At 45.1% G+C, this 17,094-nt stretch overlaps 1 protein-coding gene, 6 non-coding genes and 2 pseudogenes across 6 annotated transcripts; all 9 read right to left on the bottom strand.

Moving 5' to 3' along the window:
- LOC143768002 (uncharacterized) overlaps positions 1 to 17,094 on the bottom strand; it is a 579,067-nt gene that overhangs the window by 216,250 nt on the left and 345,723 nt on the right.
- LOC143771106 (U2 spliceosomal RNA) lies at positions 1,053 to 1,246 on the bottom strand. The gene has a single exon (XR_013215000.1). It is a non-coding gene; the product is annotated as a U2 spliceosomal RNA (small nuclear RNA).
- LOC143770752 (U2 spliceosomal RNA) lies at positions 2,236 to 2,407 on the bottom strand (annotated as a pseudogene).
- On the bottom strand, positions 8,887 to 9,080 carry LOC143771105 (U2 spliceosomal RNA). Its single transcript, XR_013214999.1, has one exon. It is a non-coding gene; the product is annotated as a U2 spliceosomal RNA (small nuclear RNA).
- LOC143771104 (U2 spliceosomal RNA) lies at positions 10,070 to 10,263 on the bottom strand. Its single transcript, XR_013214998.1, has one exon. It is a non-coding gene; the product is annotated as a U2 spliceosomal RNA (small nuclear RNA).
- Positions 11,249 to 11,442, bottom strand: LOC143771102 (U2 spliceosomal RNA). Its single transcript, XR_013214997.1, has one exon. It is a non-coding gene; the product is annotated as a U2 spliceosomal RNA (small nuclear RNA).
- Positions 12,421 to 12,614, bottom strand: LOC143771101 (U2 spliceosomal RNA). Its single transcript, XR_013214996.1, has one exon. It is a non-coding gene; the product is annotated as a U2 spliceosomal RNA (small nuclear RNA).
- Positions 13,605 to 13,798, bottom strand: LOC143771100 (U2 spliceosomal RNA). The gene has a single exon (XR_013214995.1). It is a non-coding gene; the product is annotated as a U2 spliceosomal RNA (small nuclear RNA).
- On the bottom strand, positions 14,788 to 14,959 carry LOC143770751 (U2 spliceosomal RNA; annotated as a pseudogene).

The following is a 17,094-nucleotide window of genomic DNA, read 5'->3' as shown; positions in this document are numbered from 1 at the left end:
CACCCGACCTGACTACAATCTCTCAGTTAGACTGATTGATCGCAGCCATGAGGCCGAGAAGCGATACTGGAAACACTTTGCCGCGTGGGCCGCACTAAGGCCTACAACCGACACCCGTGGTGGAGACATAGCCAAAGATTGCCGCAGGGAAGACATTTTCAGAAACTCTGGGTGTATTCCCAATGACAGCTCTGGTGTGGGTGTGTGGGGGGGGGGGGTAGGTGGGTGTGTGTCTGTGTGTGTGTCTCTGTGTGTGATCGTTCACGCTGCGCACAACGCGCTTTGAATCTGCATAACTCCGCCTACTTTGACACACCCACCACTCCCATTGTGACTGCACGTGAAGGTTCCGTGCTAAGATTCTATCCACTGCAGGCAGCGCACCAGGTTGGTCAAAGGCATTAGAATACTCCTCCTCCTCACACAGGTGCAGATGGACAAGACAAGCAGATTCGAGAGCAGCACAGACACCAGTTTTCCTTTTTTTTCAAATACATATCATATCTACACCGCATTTGAAAGTCGGTGGTCTGGTCCACAAAAGGGAAACAATGCTTTCCAAAAGAATTCATGCATGCGGTGGTCACAAATGTGCTATGTATGGCAGAAGTACTCATTGGATACTTCAATTTAAATACCAAGTGCTGACAGCAGGCAGGCAGGCAGGCAGGCAGGCAGGCAGGCGCCTAATTTTGTAGATGGCACAATATATTATCAACACTGTAACAAAGGCCTAATTCAGGCCTACCTACATCTTCACACACCTGTTGCAACCTACAAAGACTGATTGATTAATTGATTGATTGATTGCTTGCATATTGGATGCAATACAATGCTTGACATACCTAGGTGAAAGCAAGGCACGGCACGGCACGGCACGGCACGGCACGGCACACAAAATGTTGCAATTGGCCAGGAGAAATCAAGCAAAACGTTACATTTGGCATGAGAAATGTGCTTTTTTGACCCTGAAACAAATTCCCATAAAGGGTTAAAGGACAACTTGCTCGTGCTGATTTCAATTCATTCTGTTTTTAGAAACCGGATCAGAGAAGATGTGCACTGTTCCCGGAAAGTCTGCAAGAACGGGTCAATGCGTGGAGTGGACAGAGCAAGCTCCTAGTCCATCTCCCGGTTCCAAAAAGCCATTTAATATGTGGTCCCCACATAGGGGACGTATCAGATATTAAACTGACAAGAACAGATACTACACTACATCTTAGCCGTGAGGAGGCCGAGAAGCGATACTGGAAATGCTTTGCCGCATGGGCCGCACCAAGGCCTACAACCGACACCCATGGTGGAGACATAGCCAAAGATTGCCGCAGGGAAGACATTTTCAGAAACTCTGGGTGTATTCCCAATGACAGCTCTGGTGTGGCTGTGTGGGGGGGGGGGGGGTAGGTGGGTGTGTGTCTGTGTGTGTGTCTCTGTGTGTGATCGTTCACGCTGCGCACAACGCGCTTTGAATCTGCATAACTCCGCCTACTTTGACACACCCACCACTCCCATTGTGACTGCACGTGAAGGTTCCGTGCTAAGATTCTATCCACTGCAGGCAGCGCACCAGGTTGGTCAAAGGCATTAGAATACTCCTCCTCCTCACACAGGTGCAGATGGACAAGACAAGCAGATTCGAGAGCAGCACAGACACCAGTTTTCCTTTTTTTTCAAATACATATCATATCTACACCGCATTTGAAAGTCGGTGGTCTGGTCCACAAAAGGGAAACAATGCTTTCCAAAAGAATTCATGCATGCGGTGGTCACAAATGTGCTATGTATGGCAGAAGTACTCATTGGATACTTCAATTTAAATACCAAGTGCTGACAGCAGGCAGGCAGGCAGGCAGGCAGGCAGGCAGGCGCCTAATTTTGTAGATGGCACAATATATTATCAACACTGTAACAAAGGCCTAATTCAGGCCTACCTACATCTTCACACACCTGTTGCAACCTACAAAGACTGATTGATTAATTGATTGATTGATTGCTTGCATATTGGATGCAATACAATGCTTGACATACCTAGGTGAAAGCAAGGCACGGCACGGCACGGCACGGCACGGCACGGCACACAAAATGTTGCAATTGGCCAGGAGAAATCAAGCAAAACGTTACATTTGGCATGAGAAATGTGCTTTTTTGACCCTGAAACAAATTCCCATAAAGGGTTAAAGGACAACTTGCTCGTGCTGATTTCAATTCATTCTGTTTTTAGAAACCGGATCAGAGAAGATGTGCACTGTTCCCGGAAAGTCTGCAAGAACGGGTCAATGCGTGGAGTGGACAGAGCAAGCTCCTAGTCCATCTCCCGGTTCCAAAAAGCCATTTAATATGTGGTCCCCACATAGGGGACGTATCAGATATTAAACTGACAAGAACAGATCACTTTTCAAATAGGGTTTATTAAAATCAGACATACATCATAAATCCAAACAAATCAAAGACTTGAATAAAATATGACATAAAAACAAATACAAATCTGATTATAAAACAGGGTAAAAATATAAAAACAGTACAATACATATGCATATAAAACTGTGTTCTTTTATCTTGCTGAGACCCATTTGCAATTCTTCAGATTTTAAAACCATTGTTGTTAAAAGTAATCCAAGTAAAATAAAATTCACACTTGAATAAAACATGGCTTAAAACAATCTGATAAAAAATTAAGAACACAAATAAATACAACTAATAAGCATATACTTTACATATGTAAATACATGTTCCAGATTTGTAAACACCATAACCGTTTTGCTTCTTTAACTCCCATTTTTTTACAGTCATGCAGGTAGTATGTATACATCTCACACAGTGCCAGTCCAATACAGTCATTTACAGAAATAACATCACGTTTAAACAGAAGTATGTTTCGCACTTTCCATATTGATTCTTTGAAACAGTTAATCATTAGCCATGCCACCCGAGCTTGTTTCATGGTAGGGCAGTTAATAATACCGTATATTATTGTGTCACAGGTTAGGGACTGTACCCCACATATCCATTTTAGGAGGGTACCCACTGTTTGCCAGAGCTCCTGAGCATAGGAGCAGTCCCAGAATAAATGAAACACAGACTCCTCTGGCGCACACCTGTCTCTAGGGCATCTGGCACTGGCCACCAAACCCCTATGATGCTGAAAAGCCCTTGTTGGGAGGCACTGATGAACTACCTGCCAAGCCAGATCCTTTTGGGAGTTACTAAGGGCTGGACAGGCAACATTATTCCATACTAGCCTGCATCTGGAGATGGAAAAATTGGACACGTCCTCCATCTCCTCGTGACCCTTACAGATAATGGTTAACTTCCGCTGGTCAAGAAGGAACTGACGGTCAACATGAACTAAATCATACTCGGAAATGGTGCTTTCCAAGACCCTGTATTGTTCGGGGGGTGATAAAAGGAAAGGGCAGTTAGTATTCATGCTAAAATTTAGCTTCCTAAAAGTGAATCCTGTAGCGTATCTCAGGAAGCACGAGAAAGCCCCAACATTGTTCAAGTTTTTATAACAAAAAACAAAGAACTTGATAAAAATAAATAGTTTCAGGTTGGGAAAAGCCTTGCCACCGTTCTTCTTACTTTTACAAACCACCACCCTCCTTAATTTCTCCATTTTGGAACCCCATAGAAAATAAAACAGTGGTTTCATAAGCGCCTTTAAGTAGAGGGGGTTTGGAGGGAAGACCATAGCAGCATACAAAATGATGGGAAGTAATACCATTTTAATCACTAGAATCTTACCCTCCATTGATAACTTGCGGATTTGCCACAGGGAAATTTTTTGGTTCAATTTATTGAGTACCAGGTCCCAGTTTTCTTTACCATCATTATCCTGGTTGAACAAGATACCCAGAATCTTGATTCCAACTGTTTGTGTTAGGACCCGGGGGGGGTCTGATTCCCATTGGCCCATTATCAAACAGTCACATTTGTTAATATTTAGCTTAAAACCAGAACCCGCACTAAAAATTTCCGTAATTAAAATTGCTCTATTAATGGATGCTGAGCTGGTACCATACACTGATATATCATCCATATAGCCCAGAGCCTTAACTTGCTGCCCACCCCCACCTGGAATAAAGATCCCCCTGACCACCTTGTCCTGACGCAGCAGGCACAACAGTGGCTCAATGGAACAGATAAATAAAAGTGGGGACATGGGACAGCCTTGTTTTACTCCGGACTGAAGCACCACCTCTTTAGTTAAAAACCCATTAATTAAAACCTGTGCACATGACTGTTTGTATAAAAGCGATATTTTCTGGATAAAAGACTTAGGGAACCCCATCCTTTCTAAAACTTTAAAAAGATAAAAGTGGGAGACCCTATCAAAGGCCTTCATAAAATCCAAAGATAAAATCGCTAATGGTTGTTTTCTGTCCTTTTGATACCAGATCAGATCCCGAATTAAGTTAAGGTGCTCCCAGATTGATCTCCCGGGGATACCGCACACCTGATCAGGATGGATCACATTTTTAATAACCATCTTTAATCTGCCAGAGATAATTTTTGCAAGGATTTTATAGTCTATATTCAATAGTGAAATGGGCCTCCAATTTTCCAGTTTTGTTCTATCGCCTTTTTTGAAAATGAGGGTGATTATGCTTTTTCGCCATGAGTACGGTAAAGAGTCGGCCATAAAGGCTTCACTAACCACCTGTAAGAAATCATTTTTAATAATATCCCAAAAACAAATATAAAATTCAATAGGGAGGCCGTCTGATCCAGGAGCCTTGCCGTTAGCAAAGCTCTTTAAGGCAGTTTCAACTTCAGATGTTGAAACATCGCTTTCTAAAAACTCCTGGTCCTCCTTATTTAAAAACTGAGATAAAACATTAAGATTTCCATTAAAAGAGGTCTCGTCAATATTTTTTTTACTAAAAAGATCATCATAAAAATTAAAGGTTTTCTCTAAAATACCCCCAGTGGAAGTCTCTCCTTCCAATTCCACAATCACTTGTTTTTTGTCATTGACTTTTTTAAAGAAAAACCTTGAGCATGACTCACCCTCTTCTAAATATTTTACACGAGCATTAAAAATTACCTCTTTCCCCTTACATTCCAGGAATTTATGGATTTCAATTTGAATTTTTGCCATCTCGCCATCCACCCCAGGCACTCCCCACTTCTTAAGCCTATGGAGAGTCTGCAGCCTGACATTAAAATCTCTAAAACATTTCCTTTTTTCACGTGCCTTTCTTTTGCCAACTTTGATAAAAAACTCTTTTATACGAGTTTTAACACACTCCCACCACCCCAGCATACTCTGTTTTGGGTGTTTCCGCCCCCTCCATATTTTATATTTGGCTATAAAGTCTGCCCTTACCAACTCATCTTCTAGAAGGAGTGTATTCAGTTTCCACATACCTTTACCTACATTAGCATCCCCAGGAACCTGCAGGTTGGTATGTAGTAATACATGGTCAGAAAAGATGTTTTCCATCAGCCCTGCGTTACTGGATTTAAAAACATCATTAGAACAGAAAATAAAATCAATACGGGAAGACAGCCCTCTACCCTTCCACGTGTATCCTGGGTCAGAAGGGTGGGACTTCCTCCATACATCTAATAATTTAAGGTCTGTCAATAGGTGTTTTAACAGACTAGACGTTTTGTCTGTTCTTCCAACACCATCACCACCACTCCGCCCCTCTCCCAACATGACACAATTAAAATCCCCTCCCACTATTATTGGAGATGGACCTGTTAAAAACAAAGATATGTCATTAAAAAGGGAGGCACGTTCATTTTTCTCTGGGGATGCATAAATATTCATAAAACGACATGTAAAACCATTTAAAACAACGTGGATTAATAAGGCACGACCTGGAATGATTTCAGTGACAGATAAAATATTCACATTTTGACCTTTGAATAAAATCCCAACCCCGGCAGCTTTATTTTCATTCGACCCTGACCAGACAGAGGGTCCTGCTGTCCAGTCTTTAATTAGGTTGGGATATGATAGTGCATGATCAATACCACACTCCTGCAGGAAAAAGACCTCAAAACTCAAAGTCATTAGCCATGCAAACAAAGCAGCCCTCCTAGTTGGGCTCTTTAGGCTTCTCACATTCAGTGAGGCAATACGGATGTCTGCCATGTTAAGTCTTTTTTACGATTCTTGGCTCTCCGAATCAGACTCATTAAACTGTGATATTGCAGGTGATAAAGTGGCCACAGTCAGTAAACTGGCAGTATCATCGGAGTCTGTGTATTCCTCTATCTGATTAGTCCCTTCTGGGCTGAGAATACTCTGTGAGGAAACAGCCAGAAAGATTTTACGGGATGACTCAGGATGGCACTCCTCCTCCCGAGTCTCCTCACGGCTCCTCTTACCACTGACACTGACATCCATCTGGTCCGCAAGGTTCTCTCCAGGCTCTGCAGCTTGTGGAATGTCCATACCCCCATCAGGGCCAGATGTATCCCCAGGAACAGGGTGACCAGCAGGTCCGGCTCCAGGATCAGCAGTTGATTCATGGCCTCCATCCTTCAAACAGGCATCAGGACGTCCCTCTGGATTGGCATCAGGTTGGGCCTCCGGACAGGTTTCAGGGCAGGCATCCAATCTACCGTCAGTATGGTCATCAGCAGGGACCTCTGGATGGGCATCAGGAATGGCACCAACCGCTCTGGATACACGCCTCTTTTTTTGATCTTTCTCATATCTCTGAGGAAGTGCCCCCTCCCCGCCAGGCGGAACCTGGACACCTGCAGGAGTAGGCACGGGTACCACTACGGCTGTGGGAGCCGAGTCATTAGACTTGGGTACCGTCCGAGCTTCAACTGAGTCAAACCGCATATGACCCGCAGTGATGTCCGCAAAGCTCACACCGGCGACTACTGAGCTTGCTCTGCTGGCATCAGCAGGGACCCCCGCGGAACTAGCCGCAGATGCCCTAGAGCCACCATGAGACCTTGTCCGCAGTGGACAATTGCTAAACAGGTGATCAGCCTGTCCGCAACTACTGCAGGTCTTTTCGTTTTTGCAGTCCTTTGAGGCATGACCCCATTTACCACAATTGTGGCACTGACTCATCCGCTCATTTTTACAGTCACTCTGCATGTGACCGAAATCGCCACACTTTCGACATCTGAACGGCTGCCCATTGTAAAACAGATAGCCATGGTCTCTCCCCAGCACCACTGTGGAGGGGGGGTGCATAAGGCCTTCTACACCCATAGGGTCAGGTCTGAAACGTACCATAAAACGTCGTTTCCCGTTCCAGAAACCGCTTCTCCCTTTGACGTTCCCCGTGAACCTGACAGACGTGCAATATCTGTTCAGGAACAGTTCAATATCCTCTCGGGCCACATGAGGATTGAACATATGTACCACGAGGGGTACGTCAAGCTCGCCATACAGAGCAGTGAAAACCACTCCTTCCAACAGCTTGTTGAAACGCTCGCCCTTAACTCGCTCGTAAAGGTTTTGGCAGGCAATCTTGGTTGCCAGAGTTAAGACATACGAGTTCTGCCCCTTCTCCTGCAGGCAGTAGATGTCGCTCTCCTTTACTCCCAATAGATTCCTCAGAATCTGTACGTAGAACTCTCGAGGGTTATCATAACCGACATGTGTTACCGGAACCTCGACCTTAATCGAGTTCCTTATCTGGCCGGCGCCAGATGAAAATTGCCACTCACATGGCATCGCAGCAGGCTTGGCTCAGGCTTACCGTCACGACGGGCTCGGCCTTTCGCCGGGGGATCGCACCTCGTTGCCTGGGGACTAATCCAGCTCTCTAATAGCAGCAGGGGGGTGAAGTCCCACCATAAGTGAGACAATCCCCCCAGGCCAAAGAGCCGGGTACCCCAGGCACCTTCCAGCCAAGACCAAGGCAGCAACTATATGGTCACTACACCTGATCTTAGCCGTGAGGCCGAGAAGCGATACTGGAAATGCTTTGCCGCATGGGCCGCACCAAGGCCTACAACCGACACCCATGGTGGAGACATAGCCAAAGATTGCCGCAGGGAAGACATTTTCAGAAACTCTGGGTGTATTCCCAATGACAGCTCTGGTGTGGCTGTGTGGGGGGGGGGGGGTAGGTGGGTGTGTGTCTGTGTGTGTGTCTCTGTGTGTGATCGTTCACGCTGCGCACAACGCGCTTTGAATCTGCATAACTCCGCCTACTTTGACACACCCACCACTCCCATTGTGACTGCACGTGAAGGTTCCGTGCTAAGATTCTATCCACTGCAGGCAGCGCACCAGGTTGGTCAAAGGCATTAGAATACTCCTCCTCCTCACACAGGTGCAGATGGACAAGACAAGCAGATTCGAGAGCAGCACAGACACCAGTTTTCCTTTTTTTTCAAATACATATCATATCTACACCGCATTTGAAAGTCGGTGGTCTGGTCCACAAAAGGGAAACAATGCTTTCCAAAAGAATTCATGCATGCGGTGGTCACAAATGTGCTATGTATGGCAGAAGTACTCATTGGATACTTCAATTTAAATACCAAGTGCTGACAGCAGGCAGGCAGGCAGGCAGGCAGGCAGGCAGGCGCCTAATTTTGTAGATGGCACAATATATTATCAACACTGTAACAAAGGCCTAATTCAGGCCTACCTACATCTTCACACACCTGTTGCAACCTACAAAGACTGATTGATTAATTGATTGATTGATTGCTTGCATATTGGATGCAATACAATGCTTGACATACCTAGGTGAAAGCAAGGCACGGCACGGCACGGCACGGCACGGCACGGCACACAAAATGTTGCAATTGGCCAGGAGAAATCAAGCAAAACGTTACATTTGGCATGAGAAATGTGCTTTTTTGACCCTGAAACAAATTCCCATAAAGGGTTAAAGGACAACTTGCTCGTGCTGATTTCAATTCATTCTGTTTTTAGAAACCGGATCAGAGAAGATGTGCACTGTTCCCGGAAAGTCTGCAAGAACGGGTCAATGCGTGGAGTGGACAGAGCAAGCTCCTAGTCCATCTCCCGGTTCCAAAAAGCCATTTAATATGTGGTCCCCACATAGGGGACGTATCAGATATTAAACTGACAAGAACAGATACTACACTACATCTTAGCCGTGAGGAGGCCGAGAAGCGATACTGGAAATGCTTTGCCGCATGGGCCGCACCAAGGCCTACAACCGACACCCATGGTGGAGACATAGCCAAAGATTGCCGCAGGGAAGACATTTTCAGAAACTCTGGGTGTATTCCCAATGACAGCTCTGGTGTGGCTGTGTGGGGGGGGGGGGGGTAGGTGGGTGTGTGTCTGTGTGTGTGTCTCTGTGTGTGATCGTTCACGCTGCGCACAACGCGCTTTGAATCTGCATAACTCCGCCTACTTTGACACACCCACCACTCCCATTGTGACTGCACGTGAAGGTTCCGTGCTAAGATTCTATCCACTGCAGGCAGCGCACCAGGTTGGTCAAAGGCATTAGAATACTCCTCCTCCTCACACAGGTGCAGATGGACAAGACAAGCAGATTCGAGAGCAGCACAGACACCAGTTTTCCTTTTTTTTCAAATACATATCATATCTACACCGCATTTGAAAGTCGGTGGTCTGGTCCACAAAAGGGAAACAATGCTTTCCAAAAGAATTCATGCATGCGGTGGTCACAAATGTGCTATGTATGGCAGAAGTACTCATTGGATACTTCAATTTAAATACCAAGTGCTGACAGCAGGCAGGCAGGCAGGCAGGCAGGCAGGCAGGCGCCTAATTTTGTAGATGGCACAATATATTATCAACACTGTAACAAAGGCCTAATTCAGGCCTACCTACATCTTCACACACCTGTTGCAACCTACAAAGACTGATTGATTAATTGATTGATTGATTGCTTGCATATTGGATGCAATACAATGCTTGACATACCTAGGTGAAAGCAAGGCACGGCACGGCACGGCACGGCACGGCACGGCACACAAAATGTTGCAATTGGCCAGGAGAAATCAAGCAAAACGTTACATTTGGCATGAGAAATGTGCTTTTTTGACCCTGAAACAAATTCCCATAAAGGGTTAAAGGACAACTTGCTCGTGCTGATTTCAATTCATTCTGTTTTTAGAAACCGGATCAGAGAAGATGTGCACTGTTCCCGGAAAGTCTGCAAGAACGGGTCAATGCGTGGAGTGGACAGAGCAAGCTCCTAGTCCATCTCCCGGTTCCAAAAAGCCATTTAATATGTGGTCCCCACATAGGGGACGTATCAGATATTAAACTGACAAGAACAGATACTACACTACATCTTAGCCGTGAGGAGGCCGAGAAGCGATACTGGAAATGCTTTGCCGCATGGGCCGCACCAAGGCCTACAACCGACACCCATGGTGGAGACATAGCCAAAGATTGCCGCAGGGAAGACATTTTCAGAAACTCTGGGTGTATTCCCAATGACAGCTCTGGTGTGGCTGTGTGGGGGGGGGGGGGGTAGGTGGGTGTGTGTCTGTGTGTGTGTCTCTGTGTGTGATCGTTCACGCTGCGCACAACGCGCTTTGAATCTGCATAACTCCGCCTACTTTGACACACCCACCACTCCCATTGTGACTGCACGTGAAGGTTCCGTGCTAAGATTCTATCCACTGCAGGCAGCGCACCAGGTTGGTCAAAGGCATTAGAATACTCCTCCTCCTCACACAGGTGCAGATGGACAAGACAAGCAGATTCGAGAGCAGCACAGACACCAGTTTTCCTTTTTTTTCAAATACATATCATATCTACACCGCATTTGAAAGTCGGTGGTCTGGTCCACAAAAGGGAAACAATGCTTTCCAAAAGAATTCATGCATGCGGTGGTCACAAATGTGCTATGTATGGCAGAAGTACTCATTGGATACTTCAATTTAAATACCAAGTGCTGACAGCAGGCAGGCAGGCAGGCAGGCAGGCAGGCGCCTAATTTTGTAGATGGCACAATATATTATCAACACTGTAACAAAGGCCTAATTCAGGCCTACCTACATCTTCACACACCTGTTGCAACCTACAAAGACTGATTGATTAATTGATTGATTGATTGCTTGCATATTGGATGCAATACAATGCTTGACATACCTAGGTGAAAGCAAGGCACGGCACGGCACGGCACGGCACGGCACGGCACACAAAATGTTGCAATTGGCCAGGAGAAATCAAGCAAAACGTTACATTTGGCATGAGAAATGTGCTTTTTTGACCCTGAAACAAATTCCCATAAAGGGTTAAAGGACAACTTGCTCGTGCTGATTTCAATTCATTCTGTTTTTAGAAACCGGATCAGAGAAGATGTGCACTGTTCCCGGAAAGTCTGCAAGAACGGGTCAATGCGTGGAGTGGACAGAGCAAGCTCCTAGTCCATCTCCCGGTTCCAAAAAGCCATTTAATATGTGGTCCCCACATAGGGGACGTATCAGATATTAAACTGACAAGAACAGATACTACACTACATCTTAGCCGTGAGGAGGCCGAGAAGCGATACTGGAAATGCTTTGCCGCATGGGCCGCACCAAGGCCTACAACCGACACCCATGGTGGAGACATAGCCAAAGATTGCCGCAGGGAAGACATTTTCAGAAACTCTGGGTGTATTCCCAATGACAGCTCTGGTGTGGCTGTGTGGGGGGGGGGGGGTAGGTGGGTGTGTGTCTGTGTGTGTGTCTCTGTGTGTGATCGTTCACGCTGCGCACAACGCGCTTTGAATCTGCATAACTCCGCCTACTTTGACACACCCACCACTCCCATTGTGACTGCACGTGAAGGTTCCGTGCTAAGATTCTATCCACTGCAGGCAGCGCACCAGGTTGGTCAAAGGCATTAGAATACTCCTCCTCCTCACACAGGTGCAGATGGACAAGACAAGCAGATTCGAGAGCAGCACAGACACCAGTTTTCCTTTTTTTTCAAATACATATCATATCTACACCGCATTTGAAAGTCGGTGGTCTGGTCCACAAAAGGGAAACAATGCTTTCCAAAAGAATTCATGCATGCGGTGGTCACAAATGTGCTATGTATGGCAGAAGTACTCATTGGATACTTCAATTTAAATACCAAGTGCTGACAGCAGGCAGGCAGGCAGGCAGGCAGGCAGGCAGGCGCCTAATTTTGTAGATGGCACAATATATTATCAACACTGTAACAAAGGCCTAATTCAGGCCTACCTACATCTTCACACACCTGTTGCAACCTACAAAGACTGATTGATTAATTGATTGATTGATTGCTTGCATATTGGATGCAATACAATGCTTGACATACCTAGGTGAAAGCAAGGCACGGCACGGCACGGCACGGCACACAAAATGTTGCAATTGGCCAGGAGAAATCAAGCAAAACGTTACATTTGGCATGAGAAATGTGCTTTTTTGACCCTGAAACAAATTCCCATAAAGGGTTAAAGGACAACTTGCTCGTGCTGATTTCAATTCATTCTGTTTTTAGAAACCGGATCAGAGAAGATGTGCACTGTTCCCGGAAAGTCTGCAAGAACGGGTCAATGCGTGGAGTGGACAGAGCAAGCTCCTAGTCCATCTCCCGGTTCCAAAAAGCCATTTAATATGTGGTCCCCACATAGGGGACGTATCAGATATTAAACTGACAAGAACAGATACTACACTACATCTTAGCCGTGAGGAGGCCGAGAAGCGATACTGGAAATGCTTTGCCGCATGGGCCGCACCAAGGCCTACAACCGACACCCATGGTGGAGACATAGCCAAAGATTGCCGCAGGGAAGACATTTTCAGAAACTCTGGGTGTATTCCCAATGACAGCTCTGGTGTGGCTGTGTGGGGGGGGGGGGGGGTAGGTGGGTGTGTGTCTGTGTGTGTGTCTCTGTGTGTGATCGTTCACGCTGCGCACAACGCGCTTTGAATCTGCATAACTCCGCCTACTTTGACACACCCACCACTCCCATTGTGACTGCACGTGAAGGTTCCGTGCTAAGATTCTATCCACTGCAGGCAGCGCACCAGGTTGGTCAAAGGCATTAGAATACTCCTCCTCCTCACACAGGTGCAGATGGACAAGACAAGCAGATTCGAGAGCAGCACAGACACCAGTTTTCCTTTTTTTTCAAATACATATCATATCTACACCGCATTTGAAAGTCGGTGGTCTGGTCCACAAAAGGGAAACAATGCTTTCCAAAAGAATTCATGCATGCGGTGGTCACAAATGTGCTATGTATGGCAGAAGTACTCATTGGATACTTCAATTTAAATACCAAGTGCTGACAGCAGGCAGGCAGGCAGGCAGGCAGGCAGGCAGGCGCCTAATTTTGTAGATGGCACAATATATTATCAACACTGTAACAAAGGCCTAATTCAGGCCTACCTACATCTTCACACACCTGTTGCAACCTACAAAGACTGATTGATTAATTGATTGATTGATTGCTTGCATATTGGATGCAATACAATGCTTGACATACCTAGGTGAAAGCAAGGCACGGCACGGCACGGCACGGCACGGCACGGCACACAAAATGTTGCAATTGGCCAGGAGAAATCAAGCAAAACGTTACATTTGGCATGAGAAATGTGCTTTTTTGACCCTGAAACAAATTCCCATAAAGGGTTAAAGGACAACTTGCTCGTGCTGATTTCAATTCATTCTGTTTTTAGAAACCGGATCAGAGAAGATGTGCACTGTTCCCGGAAAGTCTGCAAGAACGGGTCAATGCGTGGAGTGGACAGAGCAAGCTCCTAGTCCATCTCCCGGTTCCAAAAAGCCATTTAATATGTGGTCCCCACATAGGGGACGTATCAGATATTAAACTGACAAGAACAGATACTACACTACATCTTAGCCGTGAGGAGGCCGAGAAGCGATACTGGAAATGCTTTGCCGCATGGGCCGCACCAAGGCCTACAACCGACACCCATGGTGGAGACATAGCCAAAGATTGCCGCAGGGAAGACATTTTCAGAAACTCTGGGTGTATTCCCAATGACAGCTCTGGTGTGGCTGTGTGGGGGGGGGGGGGGTAGGTGGGTGTGTGTCTGTGTGTGTGTCTCTGTGTGTGATCGTTCACGCTGCGCACAACGCGCTTTGAATCTGCATAACTCCGCCTACTTTGACACACCCACCACTCCCATTGTGACTGCACGTGAAGGTTCCGTGCTAAGATTCTATCCACTGCAGGCAGCGCACCAGGTTGGTCAAAGGCATTAGAATACTCCTCCTCCTCACACAGGTGCAGATGGACAAGACAAGCAGATTCGAGAGCAGCACAGACACCAGTTTTCCTTTTTTTTCAAATACATATCATATCTACACCGCATTTGAAAGTCGGTGGTCTGGTCCACAAAAGGGAAACAATGCTTTCCAAAAGAATTCATGCATGCGGTGGTCACAAATGTGCTATGTATGGCAGAAGTACTCATTGGATACTTCAATTTAAATACCAAGTGCTGACAGCAGGCAGGCAGGCAGGCAGGCAGGCAGGCAGGCGCCTAATTTTGTAGATGGCACAATATATTATCAACACTGTAACAAAGGCCTAATTCAGGCCTACCTACATCTTCACACACCTGTTGCAACCTACAAAGACTGATTGATTAATTGATTGATTGATTGCTTGCATATTGGATGCAATACAATGCTTGACATACCTAGGTGAAAGCAAGGCACGGCACGGCACGGCACGGCACGGCACGGCACACAAAATGTTGCAATTGGCCAGGAGAAATCAAGCAAAACGTTACATTTGGCATGAGAAATGTGCTTTTTTGACCCTGAAACAAATTCCCATAAAGGGTTAAAGGACAACTTGCTCGTGCTGATTTCAATTCATTCTGTTTTTAGAAACCGGATCAGAGAAGATGTGCACTGTTCCCGGAAAGTCTGCAAGAACGGGTCAATGCGTGGAGTGGACAGAGCAAGCTCCTAGTCCATCTCCCGGTTCCAAAAAGCCATTTAATATGTGGTCCCCACATAGGGGACGTATCAGATATTAAACTGACAAGAACAGATCACTTTTCAAATAGGGTTTATTAAAATCAGACATACATCATAAATCCAAACAAATCAAAGACTTGAATAAAATATGACATAAAAACAAATACAAATCTGATTATAAAACAGGGTAAAAATATAAAAACAGTACAATACATATGCATATAAAACTGTGTTCTTTTATCTTGCTGAGACCCATTTGCAATTCTTCAGATTTTAAAACCATTGTTGTTAAAAGTAATCCAAGTAAAATAAAATTCACACTTGAATAAAACATGGCTTAAAACAATCTGATAAAAAATTAAGAACACAAATAAATACAACTAATAAGCATATACTTTACATATGTAAATACATGTTCCAGATTTGTAAACACCATAACCGTTTTGCTTCTTTAACTCCCATTTTTTTACAGTCATGCAGGTAGTATGTATACATCTCACACAGTGCCAGTCCAATACAGTCATTTACAGAAATAACATCACGTTTAAACAGAAGTATGTTTCGCACTTTCCATATTGATTCTTTGAAACAGTTAATCATTAGCCATGCCACCCGAGCTTGTTTCATGGTAGGGCAGTTAATAATACCGTATATTATTGTGTCACAGGTTAGGGACTGTACCCCACATATCCATTTTAGGAGGGTACCCACTGTTTGCCAGAGCTCCTGAGCATAGGAGCAGTCCCAGAATAAATGAAACACAGACTCCTCTGGCGCACACCTGTCTCTAGGGCATCTGGCACTGGCCACCAAACCCCTATGATGCTGAAAAGCCCTTGTTGGGAGGCACTGATGAACTACCTGCCAAGCCAGATCCTTTTGGGAGTTACTAAGGGCTGGACAGGCAACATTATTCCATACTAGCCTGCATCTGGAGATGGAAAAATTGGACACGTCCTCCATCTCCTCGTGACCCTTACAGATAATGGTTAACTTCCGCTGGTCAAGAAGGAACTGACGGTCAACATGAACTAAATCATACTCGGAAATGGTGCTTTCCAAGACCCTGTATTGTTCGGGGGGTGATAAAAGGAAAGGGCAGTTAGTATTCATGCTAAAATTTAGCTTCCTAAAAGTGAATCCTGTAGCGTATCTCAGGAAGCACGAGAAAGCCCCAACATTGTTCAAGTTTTTATAACAAAAAACAAAGAACTTGATAAAAATAAATAGTTTCAGGTTGGGAAAAGCCTTGCCACCGTTCTTCTTACTTTTACAAACCACCACCCTCCTTAATTTCTCCATTTTGGAACCCCATAGAAAATAAAACAGTGGTTTCATAAGCGCCTTTAAGTAGAGGGGGTTTGGAGGGAAGACCATAGCAGCATACAAAATGATGGGAAGTAATACCATTTTAATCACTAGAATCTTACCCTCCATTGATAACTTGCGGATTTGCCACAGGGAAATTTTTTGGTTCAATTTATTGAGTACCAGGTCCCAGTTTTCTTTACCATCATTATCCTGGTTGAACAAGATACCCAGAATCTTGATTCCAACTGTTTGTGTTAGGACCCGGGGGGGGTCTGATTCCCATTGGCCCATTATCAAACAGTCACATTTGTTAATATTTAGCTTAAAACCAGAACCCGCACTAAAAATTTCCGTAATTAAAATTGCTCTATTAATGGATGCTGAGCTGGTACCATACACTGATATATCATCCATATAGCCCAGAGCCTTAACTTGCTGCCCACCCCCACCTGGAATAAAGATCCCCCTGACCACCTTGTCCTGACGCAGCAGGCACAACAGTGGCTCAATGGAACAGATAAATAAAAGTGGGGACATGGGACAGCCTTGTTTTACTCCGGACTGAAGCACCACCTCTTTAGTTAAAAACCCATTAATTAAAACCTGTGCACATGACTGTTTGTATAAAAGCGATATTTTCTGGATAAAAGACTTAGGGAACCCCATCCTTTCTAAAACTTTAAAAAGATAAAAGTGGGAGACCCTATCAAAGGCCTTCATAAAATCCAAAGATAAAATCGCTAATGGTTGTTTTCTGTCCTTTTGATACCAGATCAGATCCCGAATTAAGTTAAGGTGCTCCCAGATTGATCTCCCGGGGATACCGCACACCTGATCAGGATGGATCACATTTTTAATAACCATCTTTAATCTGCCAGAGATAATTTTTGCAAGGATTTTATAGTCTATATTCAATA

Source organism: Ranitomeya variabilis, chromosome 4 (assembly GCF_051348905.1).
Source record: "Ranitomeya variabilis isolate aRanVar5 chromosome 4, aRanVar5.hap1, whole genome shotgun sequence".
Classification (NCBI taxonomy): domain Eukaryota; kingdom Metazoa; phylum Chordata; class Amphibia; order Anura; family Dendrobatidae; genus Ranitomeya; species Ranitomeya variabilis.
Note: the sequence above shows the minus strand (reverse complement) of the source record. Positions and strands in the feature narration are given on the sequence as shown.